The sequence below is a fragment of the Oreochromis niloticus genome, linkage group LG5 (genome assembly GCF_001858045.2).
Source record: "Oreochromis niloticus isolate F11D_XX linkage group LG5, O_niloticus_UMD_NMBU, whole genome shotgun sequence".
Classification (NCBI taxonomy): Eukaryota; Metazoa; Chordata; class Actinopteri; order Cichliformes; family Cichlidae; genus Oreochromis; species Oreochromis niloticus.
In genome coordinates, this window is record NC_031970.2 from 11,240,039 (window position 1) to 11,253,549 (window position 13,511).

Genomic DNA, 13,511 nt, shown 5'->3' on the forward strand with positions numbered 1-13,511 from the left:
TATTTTGTGATGAAATGTCATCTTAGGGTTATACATGTAGGTGGAAACTCTACTGGCAAAACTGACAGCAAAGTAAGAGCAAGAAAGGGAAAGCAGATAAAGAGAATTGCAATTCTGTCCAGATGTTTAAAACTGACTAAAACAAATGTAGAGACCTGCTTTATCTATCTACTATATCTATTTTCAAAAGAAAGCAAAAACCTGCTGTGAGAATCTCAGCTTTAAATGGAAACTGAATGGCGGGGACAATATGTTCGAAACTCCCCAGGGCTCATGCGAGTCGGATAAGGCTGATAAGGTAGAAAATCTCATACATATCATATCACTAACCCTCTATCTGAATCTCTCTAGGGATTCCAGCAAGTATGTCATGGTAGTGTAAAGGGAAAACATGTGAGCAAGACTTCACAGCACTTTAGAGGAGCACAGGGAGGGGAAGGGGGTAATGAATGGAAATCTCACACGTTCCCCAGAAAATCAGCTGTTCAACATGCAGTGCTCTGGTCCTTTTTATGGCGGCTTAAATATGAACGTACATACTTCACAGACCACTGTGTGATGGTTTCGATGAAATATTAACAGATACCTGGTGACAGCCATGGCTACCTACACAAGGACTATCTGAATTTTGATCAGGAATGCAGAGCATCAAAAACACTTTTCACAACTTTTTCTATTTTTCTTTCATGTAATTGTGTAACTTGTGTTTTTATCTCTGTGAGGGATTTCATGAAACATTGTGCACACATATTTACAAGTCAGCTGCCCAACAAAATTTGGCAGCAGGACGCTTTAGTAACACATGAACAGGCCTGAGCTCTTATCAGAATGAGAAACATTTTTGTAATGCCTCAAAAACTCTGTGAATGGAGAGAAGAATCTTTTTGAGACAGATAAGGCCGATAAGGCAAAAAGAAAGGTCACGCAGAGATCAGTGGCTTTTTCATGTGCCAGTTTTATGTGTAAATCTATCAAGCAGTTTTAAACAGACAAGCCACAGCAATTAATTGATTAAAAGCAGGTGGGAGTTGGTGGGGGATTTAGCTGCTGGCTCGGGTGCCTCTGTGTTTCCACACCTCTTAATTGCTTATTGATGGAATTCATATGGTTGTAAATTAACCTTAGAACACTCCATTAGCTTACTGACAAGCCTGTCTCAACCTGGCATATGATAAGCTGTCAGAGGTGTCTGCTTCTGACCAGTCAAGCTCAAGTACTTGACACAGAAGCAGTGTATGTGAACGGCATCTAGTACAGTGAAGCTGCACTAATATGCACACCATATAATAAGATGATAATAAAAAAAAGCAATTCAGCTTTATGGGGCTACAATATTGATTGCTGTATTCTATAAAACAAAATTATATTCTATTTTGTAGAGTCCAGTAAATATATTCTGGACACTCCTGGTACTTTTTTCCTAAGCTGTGCAGTTAAAATATGAATTAGTTTTGCAATATGAACATCTGTGAACACAAAGAGATCAAGAGAGTTTTTCCAGCAATCTGTAGAGAGCTTTAGCACAAACACACGTGTAATTTCGACAAAGTTAATCTCATGAAAACCAATCTAATTACAATAAAAATAATTACTGTTAAATTGGATGTCTCCATTTGTCTAATAAACACAGATAATCCCCTGAAAGTTATCTAAAGCACTAGAAAAAAAATGCCTTCTTTAGTTACAAAAGATTACTGGTACAACCTTAAAAATGCAGAAATAAAATGATTCCTCACTCTGGTTCAGAGGTGCTTTATATTGATCATGATACTCTATTATTTTCCGCCCTGTAGGTGTGAGGGCATCTAATAGAAGTCAAAGCCTAAGACGAGCCTTAAGCCTTGGTGAAATATTTGATATGATTAATACCAAGACGTACTGTGCACAGCACAGTATTTTCAAACACAACAACCCTAAACAGGATTAAGATGGCTGAATGTAATGATTGCATCTAAGCCTTTCATACCTCATTTAATTGAAGTTGTCTCTTTGCTCACTTGTTAAAGGTTGAGCTGATTTTTCTTTTCTGTTTTTCCTTGCAATGGAGTTCTTTGTCTTACAGAGCTCTTCATATCACTTATTTGAAAAGAATATATACATATTTTTATTATAAATAATTTAAAATGTCTCTCTTGACAAGGTTACTGCCAAACGCAACATTTGGGACTCATATAAAACATGGAGAGAAATATTTGCACTGAAACTCCCCCCCAAAAATGTCACAGTCAAGTGTGCTAAACAATACGTCCTCTTGGGAAAAATGTCAAAAGAGGAAAAACTTGTAGAAAAAATAAGAAATATCAATATGAAAATGTGACATTCTTCCAGAGGTTTCTTTAAAGACTCAAACAACTGAAGTAGATATATAACAATTCCAAAACCCTCTTTATGAAATCTACACACATTGTATGGGCATAAAATATATCTCCTCTATATACCTGTCAGTGCTTTAACATACTGGCTGTGGCAATAGCAGATGCCACGATACACCCGTTTCTGCCAACCTTTAAAAAAGCAACAAAAAAGTTGGAGGATAGGGTGGTGGTATTAGGGAAAGTCAAAACTTTGACAGGTAGGAGGTCAGGAGATGTCCTGATTAGGAGATTTGTACTTTTCATTTCTCCTACCTTATTAGATTTGGACAACAAAAACTACTTTTGTTTCTACTTCCACAACACAACACTAAAAAATAATGCTTACCCAGTGTGTTTAAATGTGACTCCAGGGGCCCTTTACAAGCGTCCATATGTGATGAGTTAGGGCCCATTGCCCTAATGCAGCCTGGTGTGTCATGACACTCAGACATTTTATGTGGAATGGTAGCAGCTTTGACTAAACAGAAGTATATGATGCCCTGGGAATTAAAATGGATTTCATGATCTTTTCTTTACCGGTGCATTCTCTCCAATCTCAGGGGCTCATTTTGTTTCTTCAATCGTTACTTAAAATTAAAACTTTTTGAAAACTTGCAATTACTGTTTTAGGATGACAAAACCACGAGAGGCGAGACACCTTTGCCTAGTCTGCAAAATATATACTGTATAAAATGCTGGGTGTGTTTCATTGCATCATAAAATATAGATCCCGAAGCCTATGAAATGTGAGGTCTGCAGTCCCACAGCCTGTCGTCTTTGTTTCAGAAGCCGCACTTGCACAGCACTGCATTAAAAGCAACATTTAATTCCTTTTGTCCCTAATAGTACTACTGCTAGTCACATCAATAACAATCTCTCCCGCTATTTACCACCTTTTTTTTGTTCTATATCCTCAAACACCATTACTCTGCTATCTTTACTAACAAAAAAGAAAAACAGAAAGGGAGAAAAAAAACTGCAAAAGGGGATTGGTGAATCTGCAAAACAGAAGAACATTTAATGCTCCATAGAGACAGCCTTCCCTGCCTCATAATTAGGGGATTTAGAGCTCTGGAGACAGCTGGACTCACAAGACACACTCCCAACATCCCCCTGTACTAAGCACCCTGACCTCGAGTCCACATCTCTGGGGGTTTATTTATTGTGTGTGTGTTGTGTGTGTGGAGGTTGTGGTCGTAAGATGAGCGTTGCAAGAAAAACTCTCCAGTGCAGTCCACGGCTTTTACTTCTACTCTTGCTGATATTAATACATTAACTAAATCTGTACTTGTTCAAATGTTTCAAAGTAATCAAAGTGGGACTTTTCAACGATTTTGCCAAACTAAATGAATGCAATTTCACTTGAAGGCATTTCGCCTCTCAGCATTAAAACTAAGAGGATTTACTTCATTCTTAATTCCTGTATGGCTTTTGTGTTAGCCTTTTTATAGACTAACAATCGATAAGGTGCACTACTGCCTCACACACCACATGCCGCAAGAGGCTCCTGACATCTGTACCTGCATTTACTGGTACACAGAGTATTGTGGATAGATGGACAGAAAAGTAAAATAAAAGATTGCCAAAATAAAATAAATTCCTCTCTGAAGGTAGAATTAAATATGCAAGCAGAAAGAAAGACATTGGATCCCAAAAAACATCTAAATGTACTTTAGCAATGTAGTACTTTCTCTACTGCTTTGCAGCAAAATATTTCTGTTATTTCCATTTCAGTGAGATTTTTCTTTTTAAAGAGGTCAGATACAGCCTATAAACATTGGGGAGATATTTGACATATTTGGACAATCAAACATACAGCTCTCTTTTAAACACTGCCTGTAAAAAGAAAGTTATTATTTTTCAACAACACTAGAAAAAAATTTATGGATTTTCATTAACTGAACAAAAATGTATATCATCATCTTCTGTGGAAAAGGTATGTATGTATATGTCTGACCGTAGAATCTAACTTTGCCTCTTTTACCAAAAAACAAATCAACAACAAAACTAAATTATTTTAGTGGCATGATATCTGGGGTTTCTCGAATATAGAGCCGCTTCAGATCCTTCTGCATAAGTTTAAAGGGATTCAAATACCGACTTAGGCAATTCCATAGCCATCTTTTTTCTCCTTTTTGACTAATTTCTTGGTGAAATTGCTAGTATGTTTTAAAATGATTGTCCTTTTGGAAGATCCACTTCAAGCTTCAGCCTTTGGAGAGAATAATGACATTATCTTCAGTCACTCTATGATATGATATAGAGGTTTCCAGTCTGTCACAGGGCAAACATAGAGAGACTGACAACCAGTCACACTCACATTCACACCAGTTAACAAGTTAATCTAACCCCATTAATAAATGTGGGGATTTTGGACTGTGGCCAGAGTATCCGTAGAGAACCAACAGAAATGTGTGAAGATTGGACACCACCTCCTCACCCTATGTTCCTGTCACTAATATTTTGTCCTCATCGTCTTACACAACTCATTCAGTTACCAGCATTTGTTTCCATGTCACCCATGACAAAGCTATGTACATTTAGTATAATTTTATTAACTATGAAAACATAGTTCTTCAGAGTAAGCCTGTATAGTACTTAGCTGCTCCTAAATGTAGTTCATAATTGGCCCCAAACACAAAAGCATAAGTGAGAGTTTAACTGGGAAAAGTGGAAACAGAATTGCCCGTGCCAGATTACTGCAAATTAAGCGACTGGAAACTCAGAATGTCAATTTAATTGACTCTTTCACCTAATATCCATCCCAGAGGAATCTGAAATAGTAGTTAATTGCTTCATCCCTGAGCATCTTCTATGATCTCAGTTTCACTCTTTGGCTTGAGGATATGATTTTGGCATCCAAAAAATCAAAACAAATTTTACACTGCCAGCTCCTGGCATTGCACAAAACATACAGTATCCCCCACTGGTGCCTTACTTTTACTCTAATGGTAAGATTGTTCCTAACACAGATGTTTGTGAAAAAATATGCATGTGTAGAGACACATATTTACACACACATGCAAGTGAAACAGTCATTTTTATAAGCTTGTGAGTGTAATTGTGACCTCCTGTAAGTCAAATTGTTATATTTTCGTTATTTAACAGACACACCTTGCACATGCCAGACAGAGTTAAGCTGAATAAAACATAAAACTCTCTTAAAAGTTTTTGCATTCTTTATTTTGAAAAAGCTAACAGTTGGATAGACCATTAATGTAGCAGTGGGGAAATAAAAAGTTATTTCAGTGGCAGACTGAAATAAAAGTTAAATCTTTTTGAGATATCTTGAAATGTGTGCTGGCATGAGTTCTCGGTATCCAGTGTTTTTTGGGGGTGTTTTTTCCCCCCAAAAGACACCGAGGTTCTTTTTTAATCACTTTTTCTATTGTGCTTTTTGTATTTGCATATACACTCCACCCTGTTAATTTGCATGGGTTATTATTGTGCTGTCAGTGCATATCGGATCCTCCTGCCCCAGCCAACCACTGAGTGGTGTAGCTGCTCGCGAAGAGAAGGAGACTCTGGTGGCTGTCAGGAAGAGGAAGGGGATGACACACAGAGACAAAAGCTTGTGTCACATTGAACAAGTCCCCCAGTTCCGAAGCCCATTAATCATACCGGTGGTGTTGAAAATGCACCAAGCACATAGATTACATGCCTGTGTGTTTGGACTGGTCTGCTTGTTTTTAGATAGTGAGAAATATGTTTGCACATTCTTGACTTGAAAGACTTTTTTTTAATTGATGCATTGCTGAGGAATGTCAGTTGTTTCTCAAGTGGCACAGAATTACAGTCTATATTTGAGTGACAACCCACTCTGAACCCCACCTCACCCTCACGCAAAAAAAAAAAAGGTTTAGGATTATTTCATACTAAATATATTTCACTTTGTACCATAAAGAGAATAATGTGGAGCTTAGGAATAGTTGTGCCTTTTTTTTCTATTGCTCAGTTTCCATATGGTAGGAGATATGATAAGTCATGGCTGCATATGGCTCTCTCCCCATTCTCTCCCCAGGCTGCTGTTGTCTGATGGTAAACCAGTCTTGGACTTGCAACTTTGTACGTATAATGAGGACAAGGGGGACAGAAGAGAGGATTTTACAAGCACAGTTTGAAGGCTTGGTTGAGACAAGACAAAAGGGAAAGCTTTTTTGGGCTCTCAAATAGCAGACAGTGGCAGATGGGACTTACCCTGTACCCAGCCCACCATCAATTATGCCGTGACTGGCACCCTCATCCCTAAAGTCAATTTTTTGCTTAAGGGCAGAGGTTTGGATTTTCAGTTGGTTACAGTTTACCTCCAATACCTCTTGCCTTGTCCAGCCTCACCTTTCAGGATTGAGGGAATTCACAAGGAAGTCACATGGATACACCTTTAAAATTCCCAGTATCTTGTGGATTCTCTTGATGTGTGTAGGTGCAATATTATTTTAAAATTTTGCTTTATTTGTCATTAATTTTAATTTTAAGACACTTAATATCAAAAATAAGACTGTAGTCATATGAAGCCTAACAGCGAGGTAGTGAAGTATTCATCATTCAATTATAATCCCCAGACCATAAACAATCCCCCATAAAGTCTTTGAAAAAATCTACTTCAAATGCCTGCAGCCAGATGGCCACAAGCTCTGCAAATGTCGATATGGTATACACAACATTCAGGGACAGGGAGGAGAATTCATATTTCAAGCTGACATGTAAGGGTTGTTGATGGGGCAGTTATGACCAAGATAAATGGGTAACAATGCATCAACAGTTTCTCTTTTTAAAATGGGCAAGAAATACAGGAGAATGACTTTTATTACCTTGGCATAGTTCACCTTTTCCTTACACTCAATTAAAAATGCTTTTGAACAGCTCGCTCTTAGTTATTGTCAGTAATTGAATAGTTATTCAATTGTCATTTTGCCAGCTTAAATATTTCATTTTAAGAAAGTAAGAAATAAATGATAGTCTTTGCTATAAGACACACAATCTCTGCTATTAAATCAGTGAAAATAACAAACTTCTTTGTGCGTGCAACTCAAGAGACTAATTTCATAATCATCATAGCATATCCTGGCCACAGTGCAATTAATAACATGTGGAATTGCTGAGTTGTTGATACATTTTACTGAACTAATTTTACTGTCTTTAAATATTTGGGGAGCATTACATATGTGGATCTTCCTTTTTAAAGTAAATATTTCTAGATATAACAATGCAGTCAGTAAATGCATTCAGACATGTACATTCCTAAGCGCCCTATGAAAATTTGACCTTTATAAATCTTGTGAGGAGATCTCGCAGGGAGCATCTAAACTGAGAATTTAAAGTTTAAAAATCTCTCTGGGCTTTAATTATTCATCGTGGCTTGAATGGCAGGTGAAACACTGATCTATATTCTAGTTTCACAAAGAGAATATTTGAAAGTACACCTGCACCAGCTTAACAGAGTTTCACGTGTGTTTTAATGTTTTTACACAAAAATACATTTCCTGTGTGAATTTACTTGGACCTAGAGTGAAGAGAAGAGGTGTTTATTTAGTAAACTGTAATGTTAGGATCAAACTGAGATGCAGGGCACTAGTAAAATATTTACTGCGAGTACTGTCTTGGATCAGTGTGGAGGTGAGAATGGGCCAATGAGTGTAAAAGTGTAAAGCACTTGAAATAAAAGTACTTCACATAATACAAATGATGAATCCAAATTTAAAAGCAGATATTTACTACTTTGTCATGACAATTTCATTCTTGTTCTTGCTTCAGCTGAAAGGTAGCAGCAGGCCACATGTGGATAAATGGTTGTAAAATGGTTTTAACTGGTTCCCCAGCATCCCCATTTTTGGAAGACATGAAAAAAAGAGAGAAAAACCCAAAGTAGCTACAAAGTGCAGTGTGCTCGCTGTAGTCAATTAATTCCTCGGGGAGATGGGGAAGAGGGAATGTTTAGAGTGTCTAACATGACTAGAGGGATAAAACTGGTTCATCAAATGCGAATGTCCTCCCTGTGTTGTTTCTGACTAATGGGTTATTTGTAATGAGTAATTCTCAGAAAAGAATGGGATATAAATGCTAGCATGTTTGAACAATATTCAAACCTCTTTGCTGAGCGTGACTCTTTTTTTTTTAACAATAGAAATATTGCAGTAGTCCTGTTGCATCTGCATATTCAAACAATAACCATACAGTATTATACTGTGGTAAAATCTACAGCTAACTGTTACATTAATCTATCTTTGTGTTTATTTCTGCTCATTGAAGTTGCTGCTCAGTTTTTCCACCACTATGGTGAACAGTAAATGGACTGGCTCTTATATAGAGCCTTTTTACTCTACTTGAGCACACAAAGCACTTTGTATAACATGTCTCTTTCACCCATTCACGTCCATTCATAAAAGTAAGTTTTTTGTTGCACCTTTGTACTTTCTATCTAACATTCACACTCAGATGAACGCAATATCTTGCCCAGGGATTCTTTGGCATGCAGACTGGAGCAGTCTGGGATAGAACCACCAACCTTCTGATTAGTAGATGACCTGCTGAACCTACTGAGCTCAAGCTATAGCCATCCAGAAAAGCTTTACCGATATTCAAAATCGAAATTCACATATAAGGCTGCTTATTTCACCAGTCTGAACAAATGCACACAGTTTCAATTAACCAGATTACATAATATGAGTGGAAATTCTCTGTTTTTTTTGTTTGTGTGTTTTGTTTTGTTTTATCCTAAATATAGCTTTGGATGTTCTTTTCTTTGTTGCGAATATTGGATTTTAAAGGCAAATCACCAAAGAAGCTCTCAGGAATGAACTATCTGAAATATTTAAAAGTGAGCATATGAAAACATTTCTGAAAAAAAGTAGCGCCATACGTCATAAAATTATAATTATCTTTTTATTTTTACTTGTTGCTTATATGAGTTTTAAAATCAACCGAGGAATAGTCAAAAAGGATGGAAATGTTACCCTGTTGCTGTGTTCTGCAGAGTCCATTGATAGAGGCATGCCTCTACTCAGTGCACCTGCAATTTCTCAACCTCATTTCTGTGGTGCATCTATCAATATTTACTGGACACAACAAACATTATGAGTGACATTTACACTCCTCCTCAGGAAAAGACAAAATCCACAAGGCAGAGTTGATTTAATTTCTCAAAGGACTAAGCCAGGCCTGTTGATCCAAGCACTTTTCTCTGCTTTGTCTTGTTATACACCTGTTTTGTTCATCTTATCGTTTTGTTTGTCAGCTTCATAAGCAATTACATAAAGCGCTATGATGAATCAAATCAGAAGCTCATGGTGAATAAAGCCTATGTGTTATACGCTGAGATGAATGTTTTTTATCTGTGCGTGTCTATATATATGTGTGTGTGTATACACACAGACACACAAGCATATACACAAAAAGAGAAAAAGAGAGAGGATAAATATGTACATAATTAGAATACTTCAAATACTTTAAAAATTAAAATAATAATATTTAAATAGATAGTAACCTTCATAAAGACTCAGCACTTCTTTTAACATGAGATACAAATGTAAATCAACCATTAGCACTGAAATGACACTTGATTACTTCATGGTGACATATTACATCTCCAGTTCCTAAATATTCATGAATGCAGTGGTTCTGATTTTCGGCCATAGAAAATATTAGATTTATGCAGAGGGTGAAAACAGCTTTCATTTTCAAAATAAATTGAACTGTGATGGTGAAGCAGCTCGTTTTAAACTAGAAATGATGACTAACATCCCGGTGATCCTGGCCTCCTTCTGTGCCATAAAGAAAGCCGTTTTCTGCCTCCCACTTCTGAAGTTTTTGATCATTAATTCAATGCAGCGAACAGCTTCTAAAAATGTTATCCAATAGACCATGCTGGATATGTACACCAATGTATGTACCTTTAGGCATCTTTCACTACAATTCATAGTTTTCTATGTAGACAATTGAATCGTTGAGCAAGACATTTCAGTCAATTTATCATCAAATCCCATGGTAGCTAATTCTCTTAAGTTACTGCAGCCAAAACTCCCATTCTTTACTTGGGTTATTTCACACATTTCACACAAATTTAAAAACAGTCTCAATTTAATCGAAAGTTTTTCCTTCAAGACATTTTGGGTTTTATTTCAAGGACGTTTTTAATAGCCAAAACAATTAGAAATTTAACTGACATTCCAAGAGACGTGGCAGTTACTGAATTAAATGGTGATGAAATACTGAAAGATCAGGCTGAGACAATTACAAAATGAAAGACTTGTTAAGACTCAATTAAAGCGTGGTTTTGGATTTGCAAAGGACAAAAACAAAACCGACCATAAGTCAAGTTCTGAAATGAGCCATACAGTACTACAAATGCCAGGTTCTTGTAAAACAATGCAGTCTTTGAGATTGCCTGGCAAAGCAAGCCTTCACCAGCTCCAGTAAGGCATGGAGACAGAAAAAAGAGACCACTGGCAAACTACATTTATGTGCAAAAAGATTACATTTAAAACTGGTATTTATAAAGAAATGTAAATGTATACTATTTAAAACTTAACATTAGTATGTACTGAGAAATAAAGGAGGAATGCTAAAGATGAAAGTAGAAATCATGACAAAATTTGCAGTGAAGTGCAAATTTATTATTTATGATTGAAACAGCATGACCATGCATACCTGTACGCTATTTTTTGTCATGAATCTATAAAGTTTTATGCATCTGGCTTTAGAACGGACCTCATGGCTGGTGAACACTGAATTCAAGGGTCATGAATTTGCAGTTTTATGCCTTCATATTAACTGCACATGTAGAGAGCCACTTCATCGCAGCACCCTACTGCCTGAAGCCTTGATTACAGTTTTCCTTGAGTACATCACCAGTTCCCCAAGTAGAATGCTATAATTGCTGATGACCAGATTGCTCTGATTCACCCTGGAAATTGCTGTGATTCAGCCTGGACTTTGGTTTTTATGAATATTTGTATTTGTGAGAGGATGTATTTTCACTAAATGTGTGCATGCAAGTACACTGATATGTTTACATATATATGTATGCCTATCAGTGACCATCTGTTTAGCATCTAGTTTGCTATTTCAAAAGTTCAAAGAAAAAGGGCTGAAATGGATATTTTAAGAGATACCAGTTGTAAGAAAAAAAATCTGTCCCTGTAAAGACACAACTTTTACAGTATTTTTAGACAAAAACCCCTTCAAAGATAAAAGAATTCCACACGTGCTTTTTTGTATCACAGAATCAGAAGCCTGTACAAAGATGATGGCAGAACAGTGAGGGCACAGTTCTTAAAAATTGTAGTTCTTTATTAAAATACACCAAAGAGATTTCATGGACATTTCGGGCTCTGAATTTATGGGATTAAAAAAACAAACAAAAAAAACATTTTATGTGTTTAATTCAGAAATGTTTTCAAAACTGGAGAAAGAAAGAAGAAGAAAGTAGTCAGTGTTTTTATATAAATGGGAAGTGTAAAAAAATCATTATCATCAGTACTGTTTTGTTTCTTTTTCATTCTAGTTTTACTTAATTGAATATATTAAACTAGTTTCACTTCTGTCAGATAAAGAGTGAACAATTTTACATTTCGTATGAACTAAACCAAGCCTTTATATATGGAAACTTTGGGAAAAAAAAAAAAAAAAAAAACACATAACAAATACTTACATTTTTTTTTAACAGAAGGTCAGTGTCACATAACAGAGATATTTTAATAAATAAATTCCAGTGGTGGTGAATATCAATAGAGCCACAAATCAGATAAAATGCTAGATTTCATGCATGGTGGCCTCATGGTGGCCTCAAAATTCTTTTCTTGGGGTGGGGTGGGGTGTGGGTGGGTTGAGGGGCAGCTTTGAAAAAGAAATAATGGAGGTATGATTTTTCAGTCAAGCTCAGATGAGGAAACATGCTACTGATACACAAATCCCTATATTTTCTATGACTTCAAAAATAGCTTTTTTGCATAAAAATCCTTAAAAGTAGTTGGATTTAGAAAGTGCTCAGATTCCTGGTCATCTAGTGGGGATTGTGGGGATTTTTGTTGAAACCACAGTGAAGCTTAGGGAGTTCGCAGTGATGTTCTAATCAATGCAACAAGGGTCTGCCTTAATGCCACTACTGGCACTGTGCTATCTCACTGGAAAAACCGTAGCTCAATTCAACATTTTTTTGACAGATGTGCATATGCAGACCCCTTACATTTCTATAAGTCTATTCCACTGAAAAATATGTGTGTTTTGATGATATTTAGATGATTTATTTGCAATTCAACTCAGTGCTGAGGATGCACAACATTTCACAAAGTCAGTGAACTGCGAAATTGATGCACAAGCATCTATATCTCTACTTTCAAGCGAGCAAGAGTACAATATAAGGATTACTGAAACAGGCAAATAGTAGTGTGTACAATACTGAGTTCATTTACAACAGTAAGAGATTAAAATATGACAGACTGTCCCATCAAACTATTATGAGTGGCTTTTTGAATATTACACATGGTCAGCTGCTGTGTAGTAAAGCATTTTGCATTTTCACTTTAATACACATTATTAAGGTTATTGCAGTACAATCTTACAGTTCTATTGGTATTACTAGGTCAACCGTTAATAATACAGATTTAGAATGAGTGTGGAAAATTAAAAGGAAATGTGGTATATAAATATTTGTTAGCTGCCTCTGCCCCATTGTTAATGCTCTGCTCACATGAAGACAAACTATTAAAATGGGAAATTCTTCATCTTAGGGAAAAGCTACTATACTGCCCTCCTTGGGTCCAAATCATGAAGCATAATTGACTCACAGCTTCTTTGGGGCTTTTGTTCTAATTTTGCAAACATTAACATGGGATGGCTTTCCCAACTTTAAAGAAAAGAGGTATGGTGGGACAGAAACAGTATTGTTTGGGACCACAACTGAAATTAACTTTCAGTTTCTTTTTACTCAGTTTGCCTAGGCTTAGGCAAAAAAAACCTTGGTTAGGAAAAGGACATGGTTTCACATAAACCTTTTAAAAATATTATTTAGTTACATTTAGATTCATGGATCCATATTTCACATTTCCAAATATCTGTCCCCTCTAATAGCTGCTGATGCCAAGATGCATCTATCTATCTATCTATCTATCTATCTATCTATCTATCTATCTATCTATCTATCTATCTATCTATCTATCT

The 13,511-nt window shown here is 36.3% G+C and overlaps 1 protein-coding gene across 2 annotated transcripts in view; it reads right to left on the reverse strand.

Annotated features, from left to right (window-relative positions):
* The window catches only part of igsf21a (immunoglobin superfamily, member 21a), a 171,332-nt gene that overhangs the window by 30,143 nt on the left and 127,678 nt on the right, over positions 1-13,511 (reverse strand). The window lies entirely within an intron of this gene.